Source organism: Rhinatrema bivittatum, chromosome 4, assembly GCF_901001135.1.
Source record: "Rhinatrema bivittatum chromosome 4, aRhiBiv1.1, whole genome shotgun sequence".
NCBI lineage: Eukaryota > Metazoa > Chordata > Amphibia > Gymnophiona > Rhinatrematidae > Rhinatrema > Rhinatrema bivittatum.
The window spans coordinates 292,899,830-292,925,799 of NC_042618.1; the positions used below are offsets into that span (position 1 = coordinate 292,899,830).

A 25,970-nucleotide genomic window follows, 5' to 3' on the forward strand; every position below is an offset into this window, starting at 1 on the left:
CTAAAAAGGAGGAAGCACCAAATTCACCTGAAAACCCTTTAACATTATCAAATCTCATAAAAGAAAGCTCCTTTTGCTGGGAGACTATGTCATTAGAGCAGGGCTTCCCAAACCTGTCCTGAGGACCCTACACCAGTTAGATTTTCAGGATAGCCACAATGAATATTTGCATATACTGAGTCTCAATTAAATGAAAATTAATCTCATGTATATACATTATGGCTATCCTGAAAATCTAACTGGCTATGGGGCCCCCAGGATAGGTTTGGAAAGCCCTGCATTAGAGAAATGAATCTGGGATCTCATTTTGAGAAGGACACAATATTCCAGGTTCCTCAGCTGGTAGAAATGCAAGCCAGGTAGTCAATGTAATTATAGAAGAAAGTAGCGACTCTGATATCAGTGGTATCATCTATATAAGTGTTGCGTCCGTCGGTCTCAGACGGCTTCGACCTCTGTGCCTCACCTTTCTCTCTGCTCTCCCTGCTAGCCTTGGGAAGATGGCTACCACCAGCGTCCTGCTTGCCGCTCTCTCCAGTGTCCCTGGAATGGTTATGGCAAGGCTATCCAGGATGCTCTATCTCTCTACCACTACTACCTTATCTCCTGCTGCAGCTGACCTCGCCTCCCGACAGTGAGGACGTGTGGGGCTCCTCCCTGCAGGTGGTATCAACCCTGACCTCGGGCCAAGGGTCCACAAAACCCATGAATCCTAACAGCATGATCCCAAAGGGTAAATAGATTCTATGCTGCTTATCCCAGGAGTAAGCAGTGGATTTCAGAACTCCACTTTCTCTTCCAGGAACTTGGCCAATCCTTTGTAAAAGCAGCTACACTAACAGCTTTCACCATACCCTCTGGCAATGAATTCCAGAGCTTAATTGTGAGATGAATACAAAATATTTTCTCTTAATGGTTTTAAATTTACAACTTTGTAACTTTGTTTGTCCCCTAGTGTATATACTTTCTGAAAGAGTAAACAACCAAGTCAAGTTTGCTTGTTCTACTCCACTCATTATTTTATAGACCTATATCATATCTCCCCTCAGCTGCCTCTTCTCCAAGCTGAAGATTCCTCACTTCTTTAGCCTTTCTTCACAGAGGAATCGTTCTATCCCCTTTATCATTTTGTTTGCCCTTCTTTGTACCTTTTCTAATTCTGCTATATCTTTCTTGAGATATGGTGACCAGAACTGCACACAATGCTCAAGATAATGTCATACCATGGAGCCATTATAATATTCTCTGTTTTATTCTCCAATCCTTTCTTAATAATTACTAGCATTCTATTTGCTTTCTTGGCTGCTGCAGCACAGTGAGCAGAAAATTTCACTGTGTTATCAGCAATGAGGCCTACATTTTTTCCCTGAACAGTGACTCCTAATGTGGACCCTTGCATTGTGTGGGTTATTTTATTTTTTTATTTTTTACTCCCTCAGTGCATTACTATGCATTTGCCTGCATTACATTTCATTTGCCATTTGCATGCCCAGTCTCCCAGTTTTGCAAGGTTTCTTGCAGTTTCTCATAGTGTTCTTATGACTTAACAACTTTGAATAATTTTGTGTCATTGGCAAATGACACAAAATTATGACACTCAGGCAAAGGAGAGTTCAGCACAAAAGCTGTGACACACTATCTCAATGAACCCCCTGAAGAAATGGACACAGATGTGCTGGCATGCTGGGTTCATAAGTCCATCATCTAACCACAGTGGCACAGCAGTATCTTTCCTGCCCACCGAGTAATAATGCCCAGAGACTATGTGTTTTCAATGACAATGGACATCTTGAGCCTGCTTCGTTCATGGCTGGTGCCACACTTGATATAAAAGCTGGTCTTTCTAAAATGCAACCTACCTTTGCTTGGGTCTCCAGTTTTTCTTGTCAGTAGCAAGAGGATTGAAAGAACTTTGAAGGCTTTGCTGCCCTCTGCCTCCCTTGCTGCCCCTGCTACCACCATAAGGGCCTTCCTGTTAACACTCTACCTGTCTGTCTTGTCCCTAATACCACCACAGGGGCCTGACTGTTACCACTCTACCTGCCTGCCATGGCTATTATGTATGAGCAGCATGGGAGTTTCTGTACCTTCATGTTGTTTGTTGCTGTTTGTTTCTTGGTTATACTGGGTTGTTTATTTTAACCCAGGAAAGAAAAAAAAAATAAAAATATTCTCCTCCATCTCCACTATTGTATGGGTCTATGTTTTATTCTAACCCCTCTACAATAACCCCAGCCTGGTTTCTCCCACCCGCTTGTTTCCTGGTTGCACTGGGGTGTTTTATCCCAGAACAAAAATGTGAAAGGTTACTACTACCACCACCGACAGAATCTCTTCTAAATTTCTTCTTTTTCTTCTACATGTCCACAGTCCCTGCCTGATTCTTCCATTCTGTTTGTTGATTATTCTGGGATGGATTGTGCACAAAAGCTCTCAGTCTGAAGGAAGAAATACAAGCAGAACAGAAAACACAGAGGGTAGAAACAATTTTCATGTTATAAATGTGATAAGTTTCATTCACCTAGCCCATTTCACATGAAAATAGAAATCACACCCAGCAGCTAGATTAAGTTCAAGCAGAGAATGTAATAAAATATTTTTTAATAAAGCAAACTTCATTAATACTAGGAAAGCCGTACTGAGGAGAAACTTCATGTTCTGAATGTGATAAGTTTCCTTTTAAAAAAGCCCATTTTACAAGAAAAATCAAAATTTCAATGACAGCTAGATTAAGTTCAAGCAGGGAATATAACAAAAGCTTATTTCACGAAAATGATACTCTTCACAATTCATTTTCTAGTACTAAATCTGACAGTTGGCAAGTGTCTTCAACTGAATGACTACACTATATTCCAAGAACCACCAAGATGAACTGAAATGACTGGCATCTCCCTTGCTACTACTCTGCTTTGTTGCTATATCCCTCATGCTATACCTTGGGGTTTTTTATGCTGCCAATGCCCAGGCTTTACACCGTAGAATACTTTGTGCCACTGTGCCTTGCTGCTTTACCTCAAACCTTACACCATGAGATATTCCTGCCACTCAGGGGGGGGGGGGGGGGGGGGCAGCTTTACAACTTTCACATTGCTTTGGTGTCTTAATGCCATTCTTTTTGCTACTTGGATACTTTATCAGTGCTTTGGAGGTTTTTCTGCCACTTTTTCTGCTTTGCTCCCCTTTCTTGGTATGTTAGAATGCTGGTGCCACTTTGGGTGCCAGTTTGCCTCTAGTATTGCCATAAAAAATTCATGTCATTGTTGCTGGTGCCCTACTTTGGAGTCGGGATTTTTTTTTTCCTATACTAGCCTTCTTGGTTTGTTATACTGTAATGTTTTGTCCCCAGAGCAAAAATGTTAAAAAATATATATTTTACTACTACCTGTAAAGAGCAGCGTGAAAGTGAGCCCTTTGTGCTGCAGCTTATTTGATGCAACCTTGTGGGTGAACCTACTAGGCTTACACTGGCAGCTGGTGAATGTGGGGCAGTCTGGAGCTTCACCTATAGTAGCCACCTCCCCCACAGGTTGAATCCTTGGGTTCTTAGGGGCCAGCAGGACTTAGGTGGATCTCTAGGGTAGTGAAGAAAGCAGGAGTCCAGGGGTACAGTGGGGTCAGGACAGGTGGCAGTCTAAGGAAGTCAAGCCAAGGTCAGGGCAGGTGGCAGACAAGGGTGATCAGTTTCAGGCAAAAGGTCAGGTCCGCGGCAGCAGGCAATCACAGCTAGGGCTCTTCAGCCTGGAAAAGAAACAGCTGAGAGGGAACATGATAGAAGTTTATTAAATCATAAGTGGAGTGGAAAGTTTAAATAAGGGATAGTTATTTACCCTTTGAAATAATACTAAAACAAGGGGAAACTAACAGCCAGCAGATTCAAAAGAAAGTAGAAAGTACTTTTTCACTCAGCATACTTTCAAGCTGTGGAAACTGTTGCCTGAGGACATGATCAAGGTAACTAGTTGTTAGCAGGATGTAAAAGAGTTTTGGAAACGTTCCTGGATAAAAAGTCCATAACATAGTATTAGCTAGGGAGACTAAAGACAGCTATTACTATCCCAGGGAGTGAGTAAGAGGAATTAAATTACTTTATTAAATCTGCCTGCTTCTTGCAACCTGATTTGGCCACTGTTGGAAACAGGATGCTGAGCTTGATGGACCTTGGTCTGACCCACCATAGAAATTCTTATGTTCTTACATTCTTATGTACTGCTCAATCTACCACCATTCATCTGTACAAGATAACTCTATTCCTTTAAATGGGTTTGTTGGGTTGAGTTAACATCTAGAGGGGGTATAGCCCTGTGTATGACTGAGTTTCTGAGTGGTAGAGGGGATTCTTTGGTAGAATGGAAAATTGAGAGAAGTAGTTGCCTTTCGGCCATGGATACCAAAGGATTATTTGTAGGTACTGATGCATAGTCACTTATCAAGAGCTCTAGAAGGAAGAAAAATAGACACAGCTAGTGTTATGTTTTGGCTCCTGAAGAAGAAGGAGTTAGCAATCTGTTATGCTTTAGCTCCTGAGGAAGGGAGGAGTTAGCAAACTGTTATGATGTACTCCTCAAGAAGGGAAGAGTTAAAAATCTGTAATGAATCTGCTCCTGTGGATGGAGGAGTTAGAAATCTGATATGCTCAGCTCCTGTAGAGGGAGTAGTAAACAATCTTTTAGGGTTTAGACTGCGGAGTAGCAATCTGTTATAAATCTGTTGCTGAAGACTCCTGATGGAGAAGGAGTAGCAATCTGTTACCAGCAGCAATGGGTAGAGCTGCTGTGGACGTCACTGAGGAATTCAGTGGAAGTGGTGATGTTGAAGAATGTCCAAAATCTACTCTCCAGTAGAAGATGCTGGATGAGAGATGGTAGTATTTAGCAGCAATAGCTAACTGCTATAGACGCCACTGAGACTTCAAAGGAAGTGGCAATGTTGGGGTACGTCCAACCCCACTTCTAAAGTTAACTCTTCAGTAAAGTAACTGATGCGGTGTTGACTTCAGCAGCAATAGCTTAGCTGCTATGATGTCACTGAACCTTCAGTGGAAGTGGCGATGTTGGGATATGTCCAACCCCACTTCTAAGGGTAACTTCTTCAGTAATGTAACTGGATGAAGTGTTGAATTCAGTAGCAATCTTAGCTGCTATGGACATCACAGAAACTTCAACAGAAGTGGCAATGTTGGGATATGTCCAAAAACCCACTTCTGGATAACTCTTCCATAGATGAAGCTGGAAGAGAGATGGTGGCAGCAGCAGCAAATCAAACAGGCTGGTAGCTAGAGATATCTTCTTTGGATCTAATTGTGCTGTAGTGCTTCAGACAAGACTTCTGAGTGAAACAATCATAGCAGATATCTCTAAGTTATAGTCCGTGAAGACGGTAAAGATGTAGAGCGCCATCTAGCTATGGCGAACATAGCAACTGCTATGAATATCAGCAGCCAAGAGTAAAACTACTGTGGACTTCATTAAGATCCTCAAGAGAAGTGGTGATGTAAAGGAACATCCAAAGCCCACTTCAAGTTGTGATGCAATAATGGATCTTCTAATTTGACGAAGGGACTCCTCAGGTCTTCCACAAGACGTCTGAGAATAAGGTTGCCTCCTGCCCCTGAGTCCAACAGGGCAGGGGTCCGAACCGTTGCTGGTTCAGAGGTCACAGAGACTGAATGAGAGAGTGGAGGAGATAATGCAGTATGGCCCAAGAACAGTCCTCCTGCGGGACTTAGGTCTGTCCGTTTCCCGGACGAATAGGGCATGTAGAGACATCATGGCCGGGCTGACCATAGTACATGCACAGGCCACATTTATTCCGAAATCTTCTTTCTTTTGAGGTCAAGTGATCATGACCAAGTTGCATCGGTTCATCTTTATCAACAGCAGGAATTGCTGAACCCATCCGAAGTGCAGGGGTACTGGTCTGTTTCAACCCAGTTAACACCTTAGGCTGGAGTTCCTTCACCTTGTCTCGGAGCTGACAATCAATCCGAGTAGCTAAGGCTACCAATTCTTCCAGTGAGTCAGGTGTCTGGCGAGCCGCCAGCTCGACTTTCAAGCGGGTATCCAGGCCTCTGCAGAAGAGCGTCTTTATTTATTTATTTATTTATTTATTTGTTTAACAGCTTTTCTATACCGACATTAAAATACACATCATGTCGGTTTACATTTTAACGTAAAAAAGGTGGAAATTACAATAAACAGGGAAAGGGGGAACAGGGCAACTGATAAATACAAAGGAAGCACAGAGAGGCGAAATTTAGCAAAATGAAAAATGAAAACTAAAGAGAATACAGTATGCAAAAAGTAAAACATATCTACAAATATACAAAGCTGATGCTGATGGAAGCTGATGGAATGCTGATGGAATGCTGCAGTGAGTATCTCCAAGGTTTCTTGCTGTTCTGAGATGCATTGAGCCAGGCCCGGTATAGCCTGCAAGGCGGAGAGGTGTGCCAGGTCCATGGGGTTACTGACAACTCATTCCTTAAGCTGGATTCCCAGGAGTACTGCTTCTCCAATGTAAAGCCGAATTCACTGGAGTTAGCAATCTGTTATGTTTCGGCTTCTGAGGAAGGGAGGAGTTAGCAAACTGTTATGATCTACTCCTCAAGAAAGGAGGAGTTAGCAATCTATAATGAATCTGCTCCTGTGGAAGGAGGAGTTAGCAATCTGATATGCTCAGCTCCTGTAGAGGGAGTAGTAAACAATCTGTTAGGGTTTAGACTGCGAGTAGCAATCTGTTATGAATCTGTTGCTGAAGACTCCTGATGGAGAAGGAGTAGCAATCTGTTACCAGCGGAGTGCTTGGAGAGGGCACTCAGCTGTAGAGGAATGTAGATAGGTGGATCCTTGGGCCGATGGCAGATGACTGTGCCCCCAGGAGGATATCCTGAGAGGGACCACCGGCTAGGCTTGAATACGGACACAGACACAGATAATTCTTTTATTAGACAGGTTAGCAGAACCATCAGAAGTGGCAGTAGTGAGCTGACATGCCCAGCAGGGCTGAAGTCCCTCAAGTACTGGAACAGCAATCCCAGGGTTGCTGAGCTGTAGAGAAACTATAGATAGTGGGTAGATAGGGTATTCTGTATTCATAGCCAGAACTAGATGACAAAACTCACATAAGGCCTTTAGGAAGCTCAGTAGCTGGAAAGGGTTAGGCCCTCGAGGAGCGAGTACCTGGTTCCAGGGAAAGCTCTGAGAGAGAGTGATGGTAACTCACAAATGTCTGTATCTGCGATAGCTTCCAGGCAGTAGAGAATCTTAAGAGTGTCCAGGAACATGGGCCCTCGAGGAGCGAGTACCGGTTCCTATCTGCAATCTGAAATAAAGAAAAGAGAGCGAGGCCCCCTAGGAACGGGTAACCCTGGTAAGTCCGAGGAGGCAGAGTAGCTTGGGAGTAAAGCCGAAGCAATCTCCAGTTGCTAACTTGATTCGTTAGCGAATACTGAGACCTTTTATATTGGAAGTAGATGACGACATCTCAGGGGACGCCCCTGATGTTTGCACCCTTGCCGGTACATCAATCGGAGCGCGTGTGCGCCCTTCGTCATCAGGAACATAGCGGATCCGCAGCATCGTGCCAGTCCGGAGACGCCGGAGGGAGACGGCAAGAAGACACCGCGGCTGCTAACCGTCCATCAAGCCCCGGAGGGAGTCGCCACAGAGGTAAAGAGGGCAGAGTGAGGGCGTCAAGCAGCGACGGACACAACAGCTAGCTGCCAGAACAATTTCTTGTAAGGAAAAATCCTATACTGATGGACTCAGGACTCAAAATTTCTTCCCATCTTCAATAGTCTCAAATTCTTTCCCCAGTGGACTCAGTGACACACCTTAATGCAGTCCTGATTGGCTTCATATACAATCAGCTCTCTTGTCGTGTTTACTTGATCCTGCAATAGCCTGATCAGTAGTTGTTCCTAGGGGTGTGCATTCGTTTAGAAGTTAAATGTAAAACGCTACTTTTTTTTTTTTTTTAACTTAAAAAAGTGATGAGGCGAAAACGATCGGATTTCCAACTTATTCAACATAGCTATGTTGAATACGTTGGAAATCGCGATTGTTGATCCAAAATAAAAATTTAAACCCCTCACCTTCCTTAACCCCCCCCCCCCAAAGACTTACCACAACTCCCTGGTGGTCCAGCGAGGAGTCAGGACGCCATTTCTGCCATTTCTGAACTCCTTTGCGAGGAGCACATGACGTCGGCGCCACGTCGGAGTGACGCGGCGTCACGTGATTCCCCGCGGGTTCGCTCCGGGACCCTCTTTTTACCCAAAAGGAACTTTTGGCCAGCTTGGGGGTGTCAGGAGGCCCCCCCAAGCTGGCCAAAAGTTCCTTTTGGGTCGAACGAGGGTCCCGGAGCGAACCCGCGGGAAATCACGTGACGCCGCGTCACTCCGACGTGGTGCCGACGTCACGTGATTCCCCGCGGGTTCGCTCCGGGACCCTCGTTCGACCCAAAAGGAACTTTTGGCCAGCTTGGGGGTGTCAGGAGGCCCCCCCAAGCTGGCCAAAAGTTCCTTTTGGGTCGAACGAGGGTCCCGGAGCGAACCCGCGGGGAATCATGTGACGCCGCGTCACTCCGACGTGACGCCGACGTTATGTGCTCCTTGCAAAGGAGGTCAGAAATGGCGTCCTGACCCCGCTGGACCACCAGGGAGTTTTGGTAAGTCTTGGGGGGGGGGGATTAAGGAGGGTGAGGGGTTTTAAATTTTTATTTGCACATATGGACATAGACTCAACTTATGGAATTCTCCATATGTCCATGGACTTATGGACTTATGGACTTATGAACATAAACCTTTGCTCTGCACATCCCTAGTTGTTCCTGCCGATTCTTCTGGCTCACCAACTGTTGAAGCATTTATTGGGTGCATTACTGCTGCTTCTGAAGCTGATCTGCCAGCCACTTCAACACTTTCTCAAATACTATCTTGGACCCTGGGCAAGAGCATAAAGAGAACACAAACCCAAGTGTGAACTGTACAGAAGTACTAATTTCTTACCACAGGCCTTTCAGTTCCCCTCATCCCTTAGCAAGGCTACCCTTACTTTATTGCAGTGTTTCCCAACCAGTGTGCCATGGGACACCAGTGTGCTATGACTGACCTGCACTTGTGCTTCAAGAAGAGCCGGATATAAGAAGAGGAGGTGCCGGAAGTCTTCTGTTTTTCTCCTTTCTTAGCCTTCAGAATATCTTCCTGCCAGCAGAGGGTGTAAAAGATCAACTACTATCTGCTGCTGCTGCTTTGCCTCTCTGCTAGCGCTCTCTTGCAAGACATGCTGGCCTTGAGCTGTTACTATTGCATAGGCAAGTCAGCAGAGAAGGAAGCAGCAGGTAAGTGCTGTTCAGACTTGTGCTGGCTCCGGGGAGGGAAAGATGAATGTGCCATAGGGTGTAGGGGGGAGGGGGGGGGGAGATGATGATGCCAGGGAAGTGAGCGGGAGGGAAGATAGTGATGGCAGGGATAGGGAAAGATGGAAGATGATGATGATGATGATGACGGCTAGACTTGGGCTGAGTGGCTGGAAAAGGAAGCTGATGATATACCAAAGGGGTAGAAGGAGAGGGAAGGGAAGAAGGTGATAATGCCAGGGAAGAACGAAGATTTTCCCCAGGGAAAAGGGGAATTGGATTTAGACAGCAACCAATGAGGGCCCCTATTTTTATGGTTTGGGAAACTGATAAGCATGGGGTTAACCTGAACAGAGCAGCAGTTACTACCCTTAACAGATGTCATGTATTACTACCCTTAACAAATAAGCCTTGATGCTTTCGATGCAATTGCAACATCGCTCTCTGCTTCAAAGGAGGGGAATGGGGTGGAGGGAAAGAGAAATTTGGATTTAGGGACAACTAACATGAGCCATGACTTTTTTACAGTCTGGAGTACTGATTTGCAGAATTAAGGAAACAAACAAACAAACAAACAAAAAAAAAGAACTGTTTCTACGAGCATGTCAAGCAGCACTGACTGATACATGGGGGTAAGCATGGCAGATACTACCATGGAAAGCCTGCTGGGCAGACTGGATGGACCATTAATCCTTTTCTTCCATCATTTCTATGCTTCTATAATGGTGCTAGAAGAGTGGAGGGAAGGGACGAGAATGTGGGGATGATTCCAAGGGGTGGAGAGAGAAGGCAGTGATGCCAAGGGTGGAGCGATAGAGAAGGGAAGAAGGTAATGAATCCAGGGGAGAGGTAAGAGATGGTGGTGATGATTACAGAAAGATGCAGAGAGAGGGAAGGGAAGAGAAAGTGGTGATGATGTTTGGTGGGTGAAGGGAGTAGTTGGTGATGGTGCCAGGGGATGAAGGGAGAGGGGTTGGGGGAGAGGGAAGGTAGTAATGATCTAGGGGAGAGGAAAGAAAAGATAATGATGCCAAAGGGGTGGAAAGAAAGGGAAGAGAAGGAAGTGATGATTGCAGGGGAGAGAAAAGACTAAAGTGATGAAGATGATGATGATGCCAGGGGGTGGTTGGGAGAGGGGTTGGGGGAGAGGGGTTGGGGGAGAGGGAAGATGTCAGGTGATGTCAGGGGAAAGAGAAGAGAAGGTGGTGATGATGCCAGAAGGGTGAAGGGAGAAGGGAAAGTGATGATGGTGGTGATGATGCCAGAAGGGTGAAGGGAGAGGGAAAGTGGTGGTGATGATGCCAGAAGGGTAAAGGAAGAGGGACAGTGATGATGCCAGGGTGAGGGGGAGAGAGAAGGGAAGAGAACATGATGATAGGGGAAAGGAAAAGAAGGAGATGATGCCAGGTTGGTGGTGAAGAGGGAAGAATGAAGGGGGAACAAGGGAGTTGAAGGAAGAGAAGGTGATGATAATAGGGTTGGAGGAAAAGGAAAGGGAGGGTTATAAGAGCAAGGGGTTGAGGGAGAGGAAAGGTAATGATGCCAGAGGTGGGATGACAAGGAAGGGAAGATGATGATTGTGAAGGTGATGGTATGCCATGATGAAATGAATCCTGTACCATGACACAAAAAAGGTTGGAAAACACTGCTTAATTGCATTACTGCCTGCCTTAGTGAGGAACAACTTTCTTGGTTTTCCACACCATCATGCCTGAGTACCCTTTATTTCAGTGATAGAAACATAGAAAAATAGAAACATATAAATGACGGCAGAAGACCAAATGGCCCATCTAGTCTGCCCAGCAAGCTTTCACACTTATTTTTGTCATACTTATCTGTTACTCTTGGCCCTTATTGGTAACTTTTTGGTTCCAATTTCCTTCCCTCCTGCCATTGATGCAGAGAGCAGCGATGGAGCCGCTTGGAAGTAACGTATCTAACTTAGGGGGTCATTTATCAAAATGCGGTAAGGCGTTTTCGCATGCGTTAAGGGCTTATCGCATGCAAAAAAGCCCCGTTTTCGCATGCGATAGGCCTTTAAGACATGCGAAAACGTGTTTACCGCATGCGATCGCACCATATCGTATGGTGCGATGCAAATGCAGAAACAGGGAGGAGTAGGGGCGGAGAGAGGATGCAAATGCAAAACCTGGGCGGAGAGTGGGCTGGGTTAGCCTGCCTGCGAAGAGGTATCGCAGAGCCATAACGCCAATTTTAACAACACCTCTTTCAGATGCGTTAGGCTCTGCGATAGCAGCCGGGACCATGCGGTGAGTACCTTCGCCATTTGCGATGCGGTCCGTTAGCATACACCACGCCCCTTTTCCTATCGCATGCGGTACCTACCGCATTTTGATAAATCCACCCCTTAATTGGTTAGGGGTAGTAACCGCCTCAATAAGCAAGCTACTCCCATTCTTATTTGTTTACCCAGCCTGTGCAATTCAGTCCTTGTTGGTTGTTGTCAGAATCTAAATCCTCTTTTCTTCATTTCCCCCCTGCGGTTGCAGCAGTGAGCTGCGCTGGATATGTATTCCCAGTGAAGTATCAGGCTTAATTGTTTCAGGGTACTAACTACCACAATAGGCAAGCTACTCCCACTCTTTTTTGTTTATCCAGCCTGTGCAATTCAGTCCTTGGTTGTTGTCTGAATATAAATAATCTTTTCTTCATTCCCCCTGCCATTGAAGCAGTGAGCTGCGCTGGATATGTATTCCAAGTGAAGTATCAGGTTTATTTGGTTTGGGCTAGTAACCACCGCAACAAGCAAGCTACTCCCCCACTTATTTGTGAATGCAAATCCTTTTTTCCACATTTTCTTTTGCCGTTGAAGCATAGAGCAATGTTGGACTCACATTAACCATGTGTGTGTTTATTGAATAAGGTTATTAATCACCAGGCAGTAGCTGTCATTCCCGCAAGCCACCCCCATGCCTCTTCTCCTCATTCACATCCTCTAGATTTTATGGATCCACAATGTTTATCCCACTCCACTTTGAAAACCTTCACAGTTTTGGAGTTCACCACTTCCTCCGGAAGGGCATTCCAGGCGTCTACCACCATCTCCATGAAGAAATACTTCCTGACATTGGTTCTGAGTCTTCCTTCCTGGAGTTTTAAATTGTGACCCCTGGTTCTGCTGATTTTTTTCTGATGGAAAAGGTTTATCGTTGACTTTAGATCATTAAAACCTTTCAAGTATCTGATATGGAAAGTGAACCTTGTCTGAGGTTTATTCCGTCTCAATCACCCTCCATTTTAGGGATGTGAATCGTGTCCTCGATCGTCTTAACGATCGATTTCGGCTGGGAGGGGGAGGGAATCGTATTGTTGCCGTTTGGGGGGGTAAAATATCGTGAAAAATCGTTAAAAATCGTTAAAAATCGAAAAATCGAAAAATCGAAAAACCGGCACATTAAAACCCCCTAAAACCCACCCCCGACCCTTTAAATTAAATCCCCCACCCTCCCGAATAACTTAAATAACCTGCGGGTCCAGCGGCGGTCCGGAACGGCAGCGGTCCGGAACGGGCTCCTGCTCCTGAATCTTGTCGTCTTCAGCCGGCGCCATTTTCCAAAATGGCGCCGAAAAATGGCGGCGGCCATAGACGAAAAGATTGGACGGCAGGAGGTCCTTCCGGACCCCCGCTGGACTTTTGGCAAGTCTCGTGGGGGTCAGGAGGCCCCCCACAAGCTGGCCAAAAGTTCCTGGAGGTCCAGCGGGGGTCAGGGAGCGATTTCCCGCCGCGAATCGTTTTCGTACGGAAAATGGCGCCGGCAGGAGATCGACTGCAGGAGGTCGTTCAGCGAGGCGCCGGAACCCTCGCTGAACGACCTCCTGCAGTCGATCTCCTGCCGGCGCCATTTTCCGTACGAAAACGATTCGCGGCGGGAAATCGCTCCCTGACCCCCGCTGGACCTCCAGGAACTTTTGGCCAGCTTGTGGGGGGCCTCCTGACCCCCACGAGACTTGCCAAAAGTCCAGCGGGGGTCCGGAAGGACCTCCTGCCGTCCAATCTTTTTCGTCTATGGCCGCCGCCATTTTTCGGCGCCATTTTGGAAAATGGCGCCGGCTGAAGACGACAAGATTCAGGAGCAGGAGCCCGTTCCGGACCGCTGCCGTTCCGGACCGCCGCTGGACCCGCAGGTTATTTAAGTTATTGGGGGGGGGGGGGTTCGGGAGGGTGGGGGATTTAATTTAAAGGGTCAGGGGTGGGTTTTAGGGGGTTTTAGTGTGCCGGCTCACGATTCTAACGATTTATAACGATAAATCGTTAGAATCTGTATTGTATTGTGTTCCATAACGGTTTAAGACGATATTAAAATTATCGGACGATAATTTTAATCGTCCTAAAACGATTCACATCCCTACTCCATTTAGGTCTGCGCGGAGTCCTCTTTAATCCCATGACTATCATTACTTTTTCATAGTCCTCCTTCTAGGAAATTGGACAATATCAAACACTGGATTTTCTTCTCCTGCAATTTTCCCTCTATTGTAGCTGGTCATGAAATTCCTTCTCTTTCTTGGCTTCCCACAGTCCTCCCTTTTCTGCAGCTTGCTTTCCCTTGTACTCTGTGAAAAAAAAACACACTTCTAATCAAAATACAGTTCTTTGCAAAAATAATAGTGCCTGCTGCATCTCTGACTCAGCAAAAATAGTTGCATGCAAACACATTTCCTTGCAAACAAACTGACTTCAGTTGACTTCACTCACCTGTTTCTACCACCTTTTCCTCTGAGTCGTCAATTAACCCCCTTCCCCCCTTGTCCTCCTGCAAAAAGGGATTTGCTCACCTCCCTTATAGGGAAGCCCACTCCTGTTTTTCCTTACTAGTCCCCCTACAATATACCCTCCCTCACTTTCAGGGAGAGAGGAGTTACTGCTCTCCCAACACTCAGAAACCGCACTCACAGAGCCCCATTGGTTGTATATCCCCACATTCTGTTTAAGGAGATATGTCCATCTTTCCCTGGAGTTTCATGACCTGTAGCTGGGTCTTGCTACTGAACCCTTGTAGTCTTCTGTCTAGGAGCTTTCCTCAGACCAAAGAGAGAAACTCACCTCGCCATACTATCTCTTTCTATTGGCTCCTTGTTTATTATGGCTATGTGAAAAGATTTAAGTTTATTTTATTAGTGATATAAGCAGGGTTTTCAGAGATCACATCTTAGTGTGTTTCCCTAAGAAATGCCTTGCTAGGTCAGACCAATAGTCTTTTGAGCCCAGCATTCTCTTTGGTAGAGGCCAATCCAAGTCACATGGCAGTATTGAGCAAATCTTAATATGAGAGTCTGTTTCATATTGCTTTCCATAAGAAATAAGAGGTGGAGAAACCAGTCATCCAGAAGAAATGACCAAACCTTTATTAACTGAGTTATAGCATTAACCATATTTTCTGACAACAAGTTTCACAATTTAATTATGAACTGCCTAAAATAAATTCTTTCTTATATTTGTTTTAAATCCATTACCTGTTATTTATTTATTTATTTGTTGAGTTTTATATACCGTCATTCGGTGAAGCCATCACAACAGTTTACAAGATTCAAAAGGTAGTATCTTAACATATACGAATTAAGGGTATAACAGGATACATATTATATTCTAAAATGAGCGGATAAAGGGGATTGGAGTGGGTAAGGATTAGAGGGGATAAGAGAGAGGGTGGAAGTACTACGGGCGGGTGAAAGGAAAGAGTGGGGAAAGGAGGGTTACAAGGGTGGGGAAATTAGTTAAACATAAAGTTATTCTTTTTATAGTCTGACATAAAATCATTTTTGAATGAGAAGGGTTTGCTTGGTGCTGGTTGATGTCTTGTTTTTGTGTGGTTTCGGTTAGTAATTCTGTTGGGTGTTTGGATGTTGTGATACTTGATTGTCAATGTAGACTTTGTAAAACAGTCATGTTTTTAGATCCTTTTTGAATGTTTTGAGGTTAGGTTGGGTTCTCAAATCATTTGGGAGGGAGTTCCATATTTTAGGGCAGGCGATGAAAAATGCTCTTTCTCTGGTTGCTGTCAAGTGAGCATCTCTGATGGGGGGGGGGGGGACTGTTAAATGGCCTGTGTTGTTTGAACGTAAGTTTCTTTAGGGATTCTGGGGGGTTATGTTTAAACCAGTTTGACCTTGATGTTCATTGTGTTCATGGATTTGTGTTCAATTCGGGATTTAATTGGAAGCCAGTGTAGTGAAATCAGTATTGGCGTTATGTGATCATTCCTCTTTGTTCCAGTCAGAATTCTGGCTGCTGAGTTTTGTAGAATCTAGAGAGGTTTGATGTTGGAATATAGAATTCCGATCAGTAGGGAGTTGCAGTAGTCGATGGTTGAGAATATAAGTAGCTGTAGTACAGTTCTGAAGTCATAAGGGTTAAGAAAAGGTTTCAGATGTCTTAGGGTTAGTAGTTTGTGATATCCTTCTTTGATTTTGTTTGATATATGGTTCTTGTAGGAAAGATCTTTGTCAATAATTATTCCTAGGTTTCTGGTGTGGGTGACAGGGAGTATTGTGTTCATTTGATTGCCAAGTATGAGTTGGAGTGGTGGTGTTGGATTGGGTTTTCTATGTTTAAATGGTTTTATTGGATTTTCAAGAATAATACACACAAAAACATATTAAACTAAGGTGAGAGGAGCTCTGATCTCGCCTCAGAACAAAACCATCACTAGAAAAATATCATACCCCTCCAGAAAACCCCACCCAGTCGAACAAATCCCCCCACCCCTTGTAGAAGTGAGTAATAATATAGTACTTGATAGCAGTCCGTTAGCCAGGCTATACCTAACGCAGGGAGAGAAAGACAGGTTAATCATTAATAACAAGATTGCGAGCCTGATGAGATAACAATTGAAAATAAAGCTGCCACACTGCAAGGAAGCATTGACGGCGCTGAGGATTCGTCTTGGCTTCTAGGCTTTCCATAGTCATCATGGCGTGAAAACTATTCCGCCAGGACCAGAACGAGGGGTTCTCAGAGGACCTCCACACAGAAAGAATAATCTTTTTCCCCACTAAGCATGCCTTATGAAGAAGCAAGCGAGAGCCAGGGTCTCGGATCCTAATCAGGGAAATACAGCCAAAAAGTAGCCACATAGAGGTAATTGGAAAAGCGACATCCAGCAAGTTCGCTAAATAAACCGCTACACATTTCCAGAACCTTTGGATAGGGGCACAGGTCCAGAAGGCATGAGATAAGGTGCCTGTACTATGGCCACATCTAGGGCATGCTACAGAGGGAGCTATAGCAAAATGAAAAGCAAGTACAGGTGATACATATGCCCGGCTTAGAAACTTGAACTGTAATTCTCGATAATATTGATTATTCAAGACCTTGGCAATTCGCCGAAAACATCCCCTCAATATAGATTGAGTCACCACAAATTCCCCATCCCTATTCCAGTGTGACTCCAACACTGGACCTGGGTCAACTTCCGCATGCCTATTTAGACACTTATAGTACATAGACAGCGAAGGAGCAACACACCTGTCAAAATGAAACACTTTATCCAATGTGAGGTAGGACAAGGGCGATTTCGCATCGGCTGAAAGGGCCTGTATATAGTCGCAAAGTTGCATATATGGGAATGTATGTGTCACGAATGCAACGAAAACTTTTTGGCTGCACATCCCTAAAAGCCACGTCTCCTGCAAAGTTGGAGGATAAGCCAGTGCTGAGGATTTAGATGCATTTAAGCTAAAGCCAGAGAATATCCCAAAATCCCAGATCGTGTGCATTAAGACAGGTAAGGATTTCTGAGGATCCATTAGAAAAACCAGTAGGTCATCCACAAAAACTACACTCTTAAAGATTTGGGCACCCATACGGACCCCCCTAATCTCCCTGGTTTGTTGGATAGCAAGAAGAAGAGGTTCCAACTGTAAGATAAACAGTAGGAGCAATAGCGGGCAACCCTGCCTAGTCCCTCTGGCCACCCTCAAGGGTTCCGACTGCATCCCATTAGCAATAATAACCGCCTCAGGGTCAGCAGAAAGGAGACTCAGCGCCATTAAATAAAAGCCATTAAACCCCATCTGCCCCAACACTGTAAAAAGATATCTCCACTCCACTCTATCGAATGCCTTTTCGGCATCAAAGCTGATAGTTAGATAGGGGATATCCATCTGACGACACATTGTCATGGCAATCAACACTCTGCAGACATTAGCTGTCGCATAGCGCTGCCGTACAAATCCAACTTGATGGTCCCCAACTAGAGAAGGAATCACAGTTACTAATCTATCTGCTAAGATTTTCGCTAGAATTTTAACATTTATTTATTTATGTATTTATTTATTTATTTATTTAAGGCTTTTCTATACCGGCATTCATGATACAATCATATCATGCCGGTTTACAGATAACAGGGGAGTGAAAACTTTGTTCATTTAACCAGTGTAGAAGAAGCAAAAAGTTACAATATAACAATATAACAATACAATATAATATATATAAATATAAATATAAATACAATATAATATAACAATATAACAATACAATATAACATCCACATTCAGCAGCGAAATGGGTCTATATGACTCTGGGAGAAGAGGATCTTTCCCCCCCTTGGGATAAGAGTAATATGAGCCAAATTCTCATGATGGGGAAAAAGCCTTGACTGATGAGTTCCATAAATCCCGCTGCCAAAGGGCCCGCTAATTGATCCTGTAACAGCTTGAAAAATTCGGCTGTATAGCCATCTGGGCCCGGGGTCTTTAAAGGCCTGAGATGGCGTATAACCAGCTTTACTTCTTCCTCGGTGATAGTACCATTTAAACAAAGCTGCTGTTCTTCCATCAATCTCGGAAGAGATAGCTTAGAGCAGAACCTCTCATAGATCTCATCGTTATCACCCGCGGAAGTGTACAGATCAGTGTAAAAATCTTGAAAGATTTTTAATATAGAGGGGGTGTCTCTAACGGTCACACCCATGGGCGTGGTAAGCGCTGGAATATGCCTATGACCACGAGCAGACCGTATGAGGTTAGCCATCATGCGGCCGGTTTTGTTTGAATATTGATATAATTGAAACTTATAATAGAGAAAGCTTTTTTCTGCGCACTGGTGTAAAAGGGAATATAAGGCCGCCTACACTGAATGATAATGATCTCTAGTGCGTGGCGTCGCCATCAAATTCAGATCCACTCTGGCTTTGCTTAACTGTCGGTTCAGAACCAGTATCCTTTTATTGAGCATCTTTCGTCTATGGGACCTATAGGAGATTATTTCACCCCTAAAAAACGCCTTTGCCGTATACCAGAACAAAGCCGGTTGTGAACTGTGAGAGTGATTTAGAACAGTATAGTCCACCCATTTTGCCCTTACATGCTCCCAAAATTGGTTATCATTGGCCATAAAATAAGGGTAGCGCCAAAATCTTGTTTCAGGTTGCCCCCTCAAAAATTGGATGTCTACCCAAATGGGTGCATGATCAGAAATCACAATGTTATCAAGTTCCACCCCCTGGACCTGTGAAAATGCTTGACTACTGATTAAAAAAAAATCTAAATGTGACTGCGAGGCATGGGCGCGGGAAATATGGGTGAAGTCCCGATCTAACGGACTCCACACGTCCAGCAGATGTAACGTATCCTCCAGCAGTTGGGGACCCTTCCCCATTCCTTGTTCTCGCTGTCGCACTGGAAAGGCATCTAGTTCTCCATCTCTGACAGTATTAAAATCTCCACCAACAATAAGAGTAGCAGTTAAGTAGGGAAGAAGGTGTGAATAGAGTCGTCTGAAAAAGTTGGGGCAATAGGTGTTGGGGGCATAAACATTGCAGAACACTACGGTTTGGCCATATAGCTCAGTAACTAAAATAATAAAGCACCCCTGGGGATCTGCAATTTCCTGCAGTATTTTCAGGGGTAGCCGCTTGTGAATTAAAATGGCGACCCCTGCTGATTTGGACGACACCCCTGTCGCTCTCACTTCCCCCACCCAGTCCCACTTTAATTTCTCATGTTCAGGTGCTGTAAGATGTGTTTCCTGGAGAAACACCACCAATGCCTGCTTCTTTTTCAATAAAGCTAAAACCTTGGAGCGCTTGATAGGTGAATGCAACCCGCAGACATTCCAGGATATCACTCGTGTGGGACTCCCATCATTTAAGTGACACAAAATACATGAATACCATGTGTCCCACTTTAGCTCGGTGTGGGCCCTCCCAGCTAAGGCCCTCACCCTCCTAAACCTGGTCTCTCTCAAACGACAAGCGATCTTGTAATGCATGTCCTGGCCAGCTCACTTACCCATACATACTCACTTCTACATTTCCCCATTGTGCCAGCAAGTCCCCATCCCTCCCCTTCCTCCTCCCCCTCCCTCCCAGTTCCCATCCATTTTCCACACTCCCAACTACCCACCCATCCTTCCCCCAATCCCTTCCCCACATCCACCCAACCATGCAAGGACCTCCCTCTGAATCTCCATGACATCTACACCCTCTAATTTCCCCCTGAAGGGATGAGAATCACTCATACAGATGTGTCCAGGCACCGCCCCAGCACGACTTACAAGGTTACCCGTGGTTTCACCCTGTGTAGCAATTTCACCCATGAAAAATCAGGCTTCCAACCACTCCATTTATCTAACATGTGACTTCGCCACCACACTGATCAGATACCATAATCACAAGAACAAGTTAAGTTAGAGTTAAAAAATGAAGAGTTCAAACATCTTGGTAACCACAGTCCGCAGTTCTCAAGGGCCACAAGGAATCCGCGCTACCAGTTCAGTAACAGTCCAGCGTTTTCCCCTCACAATGCTGTCACATAAAGTCCCATAATCCTCCAATAGTCCTCCAGTGAACTGCAATGTAATCCATAGTTCCCCATTAGTGAAAAAGAGAGAACCCCCCCCAAAAAAAACCCATGATCTGCATACAGATGAATGGGGGACTAATATAAAGAACAATTCTGGCATAGTCCCGGAAAGGTATGTAGATGGAACACTTGGAACAGCTGAACTTGGCAACAGGCTCTAAACTGTGAACTTTTATCCAGCCAGAGCAGGGTAACAGAAGATAGACTCAGTTCTCTGGGACTAAGTTTCCTGTCTGTCCTAAAACTTCAGACGAGGTAACTCACCTCTGTCGCCGTACTTGCACGCTGATATCCCTCAGGTGGCCAGGGTATCCACAAAGGCCTGAGCCTTCTCCACCGATTCAAAATTATGCACTCGCGTGTCATGCCATACCCTCAGGTGGGCTGGGAATTACAAAGCAAATTTTAAGCCCCTGTTATGTAAAGTGGAGCATACCTGTGAGAAACCCCGCCTGCTCACCAAAACAGATGCAGAAAAATCTTGAAACATGCGAATGGAATGTTATTGGTACTTTAAATCCATTTTCTGTCGTGATGCCCTCCATAGCTCTGTTTTGTGCGCCGAGTTTAAAATTTTTGCAATAACTAGCCTCGGCTGGTCCACATTTTGCTTCTTCATGCCAAGCCGGTGACCCCTCTCCACCACCAGCTTTCCCTGTAGATACGGCAGGGCCAGCGCCTCTGGGAGCCAGGCTTCCAACACAGAGCAGAGGGATTGGTCTTCTAGGCTCTCTGGGAACCCCAGAAAGTGAATATTATCTCTGCGCGCTCTGTTCTCTAGATCCTCCACCTTTTCTGTCAGGGCTTGAATTGTGGCTGCCTGGCAGCCATCTTAGCCACATTCCCGGTGTCAGCATCCTCTAAAGCGGAATTATGGACTTCAGCAGCAGTCAGCCGCAGTGATATGGCTGCAAGGGTGTCCCGCATCTCCCCCAGCTGATCGGTAAGCCCGGTCCACCACTCATCAAGGGCCTCTCGAATTGCCTCTTTAATATCGTCAATTGTTAGCGGCATCAGGAGGGAGGGGGACTCACCTCTCGGCGCGGCAGCCATTTTGTCCTCGGCCACCCTTGCTTTCTTCTTTTCTTTTTTTGCTTTTTGGGAGGCCATTAACTGCACTTTTTTCCTCCGCAGATGAACCGTGGGGGCAAGCCTCAATTCCTGGCGCAGCGGTCACCCAATTTAAAAGTTAATATGCGGTCGGATGAAGCGCGATCGCTGGGATGGGCCCAGAGCTGAGCAGAAACAAGTCTGCCCCGCTAGCACATCACATGATCCTCCTGGGTTTTCTATCTGTGAGGATTATTTCAGTTTTGTCGATGTTGATTATGAGTTTCAGGGATGTTAGAAGATATTTAATTGAGACAAGTAGAGCAGATGTTTCTTTGTACGTTTCTTCAATTGAGTTTTGGATGGGAATTAGAAGTTGAATGTTGTCAGCATAGAGGAAGTGGGTGATTCCACTATCTTTTAGTAGTTGGCATATAGGAAGAAGGTATAGGTTAAATAAAGTGGCCGATAGCGCTGAGCCTTGGGGAACTCCAGTGTTGAGGTTAATTTTTTTGGATGGGTTGTTGTTAATTGATACTTGGTAGGTTCTGTCGGATAGATATGATGAGAACTATTGTAAGGTAGTGTCAGTTAAACCAATTTCAGTCAGCCATTCTAGGAGTATAGTGTGGTTTACTGTGTCGAAGGCAGGTGAGAGGTCAAGGAGTATGAGTAGGTATTTTTTGCCTTTGTCGAATCCTCTTAGTATCATGACATTCAATGAGAATAGGAGAATTTCTGTGCTTAGGTTCTTTCTGAATCTGTATTGGGTTGGTGATAGGATGTTGTTTGTTTCAAGGTAGTCATCAAGTTGGGAGTGTACGACTTTATCGATGATCTTGGCTATGAAGGATAGGTTTGAAATAGGGTGGTAGTTTGCTAGGATTTCAGGATCCAAGTTGTTCTTTTTTAATATCGGTTTGATTACTGCAGATTTGAGGCACTTGGGATAATTACCTTCAGTCAGGGATAAATTGACAATCTTGGTGAGAGTTTTAGATATGGTGGGTTCGATTGCTTTGAGAGTTGTTATGGGGATGTTGTCTAGGGGGTGGTTGGCGGGGTTCATTTTTTTGATGATTGATTGAATTTCAAGGGTGGAGGCGGTGTCAAATTTTTTCCAGGTTGAGGTTACTTTAGTGTTCAATCTGATATTTTGGCTGTTGTCGATTAGGTTGGTTTGTATTAGGTTTGATATTTTCTTGTTGAAGAATTCTGCAAAGTCATTACTTCCATGTTTGGTGCATGTAGTTTCCTGGGCGGTTTTAGTGAGGTTTTGTACTATGGAGAATAACATTCTGGGGTTGTGATGAAATTTGGTGATTTTGTTGGAGAAGAATTCTTTTTTTGGCATTGTTGATGGTGTTTTTATATTGTGCTAGGTAGCTCCGATATGTATTTAGTGTGGCTACAGTTTTGTTCCTTCTCCATTCTTTTTCTTTTTTCTAGAATATACGTTTGGCTGTTCTGATGTTATCATTATACCATTGGTTGTGTTTTGATTGCTTTATTGTTTTTGTAACAGTGGGGTTGATGCTGTCTGCTACTTTTTTTGTGATGTTTAGCCATGATGCTGTGGCATATTCGGAGTTTGATAATTTATGTTAGTTAGTTCTGTTTGAAGAGTTTTTTTGTAGACGTTTAGTGTTGAATGGAGGATGGTATGATATTTTACTTAGTGTGTTTTGAGGTGATTTGAGGTTGAAGTTGATAGATAAATTGGCTTGGATTAGGTGGTGATCAGACCAAGGTATATCTGTGGTGTGGATTGCGTTTGTTTGCCAATCTTCAATCTTTATGAATATGAGGTCAATGGCGTGACCTGCTTTGTGAGTTGGAGTTTCAATTACTTGTTTTAGATGTAGTGTTGATAGGGCATCAATGATGGCTTGGCAGGTTTTTGAGTGGGTGAGTGAGTCAAAGTGTATGTTGAAGTCACCTAGGATGATGATGGGTTTGTTGAGTGATATATTATTCATGATGTATTCAATTAGGGGGGGAGCAGTTTTTGTCGAGTGATCCTGGTGGACAGTAGACGAGGCAAACTTGTAGTTTTGGAGAATCAAATAATGCGACTTCAAAGGGTGCGGATATGTTTGTTGGACCAAGTGTCAACTGTACGTTTTTTTTTGGAGATTAACATTAGACCACCTCCTTTTTTTTTTCTTTCTGGGAATTAAGAAAGTGTTGTATTCTTGGTTGTTTAGTTGGTTAATTAATACGGAATCGGTGTTTTTGAGCCAGGTTTCAGTTATTGTGATGAAGTCTGGTTTAGTGTCTATAAGTAGGTCATTGATTAAAGGTATTTTCTTTATTCTTGATCGTGTGTTGACTAGTATGAATGAGAGTAGAATATAGTTTGAGTATTGGATGTATGTGTTGTTTGTTATGTTTGTTGGTTGCTTTTGTTTGTTTTGAGGTTTAGAGGGTGTGTGCTTCATTTGTGCTGAGTGGTTTTTTTGAGAGCGTGGGTCTTTTGTATCGAGTTGGGAGTTCGTTTGTCATGTTCATGTCTTCTGTTTGAAGTTCCATTTGTTTGTAAGTCTATTGTGAGCGTTGTTTGTAAGATGAGTTGTTAGAGGGAATTTAGTGGTTGTACGTGTTGTGAAGGTGGTTTGTCAGAGTTAACATAGGTAAGGGGAATGTGTCCAGTTGAGGAGATTAGAAGCAGCGCTGAATGGGCTGCGCAAAGGGGCCTGCTCCTTTGGACGTGCTCCTTCGGCGCGCGAAGCATGGCACGCGGCGCCTGAGGTGAGTGTAGATTTGAATCACTCACCTAGCTCCTCCTCTGAGGTCAGGGGGCGGTCCTGTCATCCTGGATACGCCGTGTTTGGTTGATGGTGGGGTTGGGCCTCTGCTTGTCGGGCCTGGATGTCGTCGGACTCAGGCCTCTGTCCGCTGGGCCTTGCCAGCATCGGGGTCGGGCCCCTGCTATGCCAGATGTCGTCGGCATTGGAATCGGGGGCCCGCCTCACTGGGCTCTGCCGATGCCGGAGTTGTGCCTCTGACTGCCGGCCCTTGCTGCTGTCGGGGTCAGGCCCCTGCTGTGCCAGATGTCATCGGCATCAGGATTGGGGGCCCGCCTCGCTGGGTTCTGCCGACGTCAGAGTCGGGTCTCTGACTGCCGGCCCTTGCCGTTGTCAGGGTCAGGCCCCTGCTGTGTCGGGTGTCGGCGGTGGTAAAGCCCAAGCCCTGACTGTGTCTGTGTGGTGTCCTGGTCCCCATGTGCTGGTAAGTGTGGTTAACCAAATGGTTACTTTCAGGGGTTGTCCTGTAGACCTAGTATTGTTTGATAGTGTTAAAAAAAACACCTTGCTTTCCCTATTAATCTGTTTCATATTACACATAATTTTATAAACCTCTAGCATATTCCTTCTATCATCTCTTCTCCAAGCTGAAGAACTCTAACCTATTTAGTCTTTCTTCATAAAAGAGTCAATCCATCCCCCTAATAATGTTGTCACCCTTTTCTGTACTTTTTCTAGTTCTGCTATATCTTTTTGAGGTCAAGTGACCAGAATTGCATACAATATTCAAGGTGTAGCCATACCAAGGATCAATGCAGATGCATTATTATATTCCCAATTTTAAATTCTATTCCTTTCTGAATACTTCCTAGCATTCTATATGCTTTTTTTTTTTTTAGCTGCTGCCTCACACTGAATTAAAGCATTCAATGTGTTGTCCACAATGACTCTAAAGTCCTTTTCCTGGGTGGCAACTTTGGCTACTGCTCCAGGACTGTGGGACAGTTTGTCACAAGAGTTGAAGGAGGAAAAGGATCTTCTGAGATTTAGAAAGAAATTAAAAACTTGTTGATGTCATCAGTCTTCAATATTTAATTATGATGAACTAAATATTCTGTTAAGTACAGCTGTTGTGGTTTTGTTGTTTTAATGATGTTATATGTTTATCTTATGCTGTACATTGCTTTGAGAAATGTTAAGGAAAGTGATTAATATGTGATTTTTAAACAAATAAATGAACTCCTAATACGGAACCCAGCATTATGTATACTTAGTGAGGATTATTTTCTCTATGTGTATCACTTTGTACTTATCCATAATAAATGTATTCTGCCATTTAGAAGCCCAGTTCTCTAGTCACGTAATGTCTCCTGTAATTCTTCACAATCAACTTGTGTTTTAGCTACTTTGAATAATTTTGTGTCATCTGCAAATCTGATCACCTTGCTCATTCTAGATCACTAATGAAAATGTTAAACACTGGTCTCAGTACAGAGCCCTTGGACAATCATAGTAACATCATAATGTCGGCAGAAAAAGAACAAATGGTCCATCCAGTCTGCCCAGCAAGTTTCTTAGGATAGTAACTGCTACTCCATGCAGGTTAACCCCATGATTCTGTTAAGGGCAGTAACAGCCTCTCCATGCAGGTTACCTCCAAGCCTTATGTTAAGGGTAGTAATATTTACAATCAAATCTATTGAGAAAACTGACCATTTAGAACTCTTTTTCCTATCTTTTAACCAGTTACTAATCAAAATATGACATTGCCTCCTATCCCATGACTTTGTAATTTCTTGAGTCTCTCATATGGACTTCATCAAATGGAGTCATGATGTGAGGCTCCAAGCAGAAAGAATCAGGAACAACATCAGGAAATATGTTTTTTATAGAAAGGTTGGTAGATGCCTGGAATGTCCTTCAAGATTAGGAGGTGGAGACAAAAATGGTAGCAGAATTCAAAACAGATTATCCACAGTGGCAGAAGGATGG

At 44.4% G+C, this 25,970-nt stretch overlaps 1 protein-coding gene across 1 annotated transcript in view; it reads left to right on the forward strand.

The window, feature by feature from the left end:
- The window catches only part of RYR3 (ryanodine receptor 3), a 1,291,138-nt gene that overhangs the window by 496,984 nt on the left and 768,184 nt on the right, over positions 1 to 25,970 (forward strand).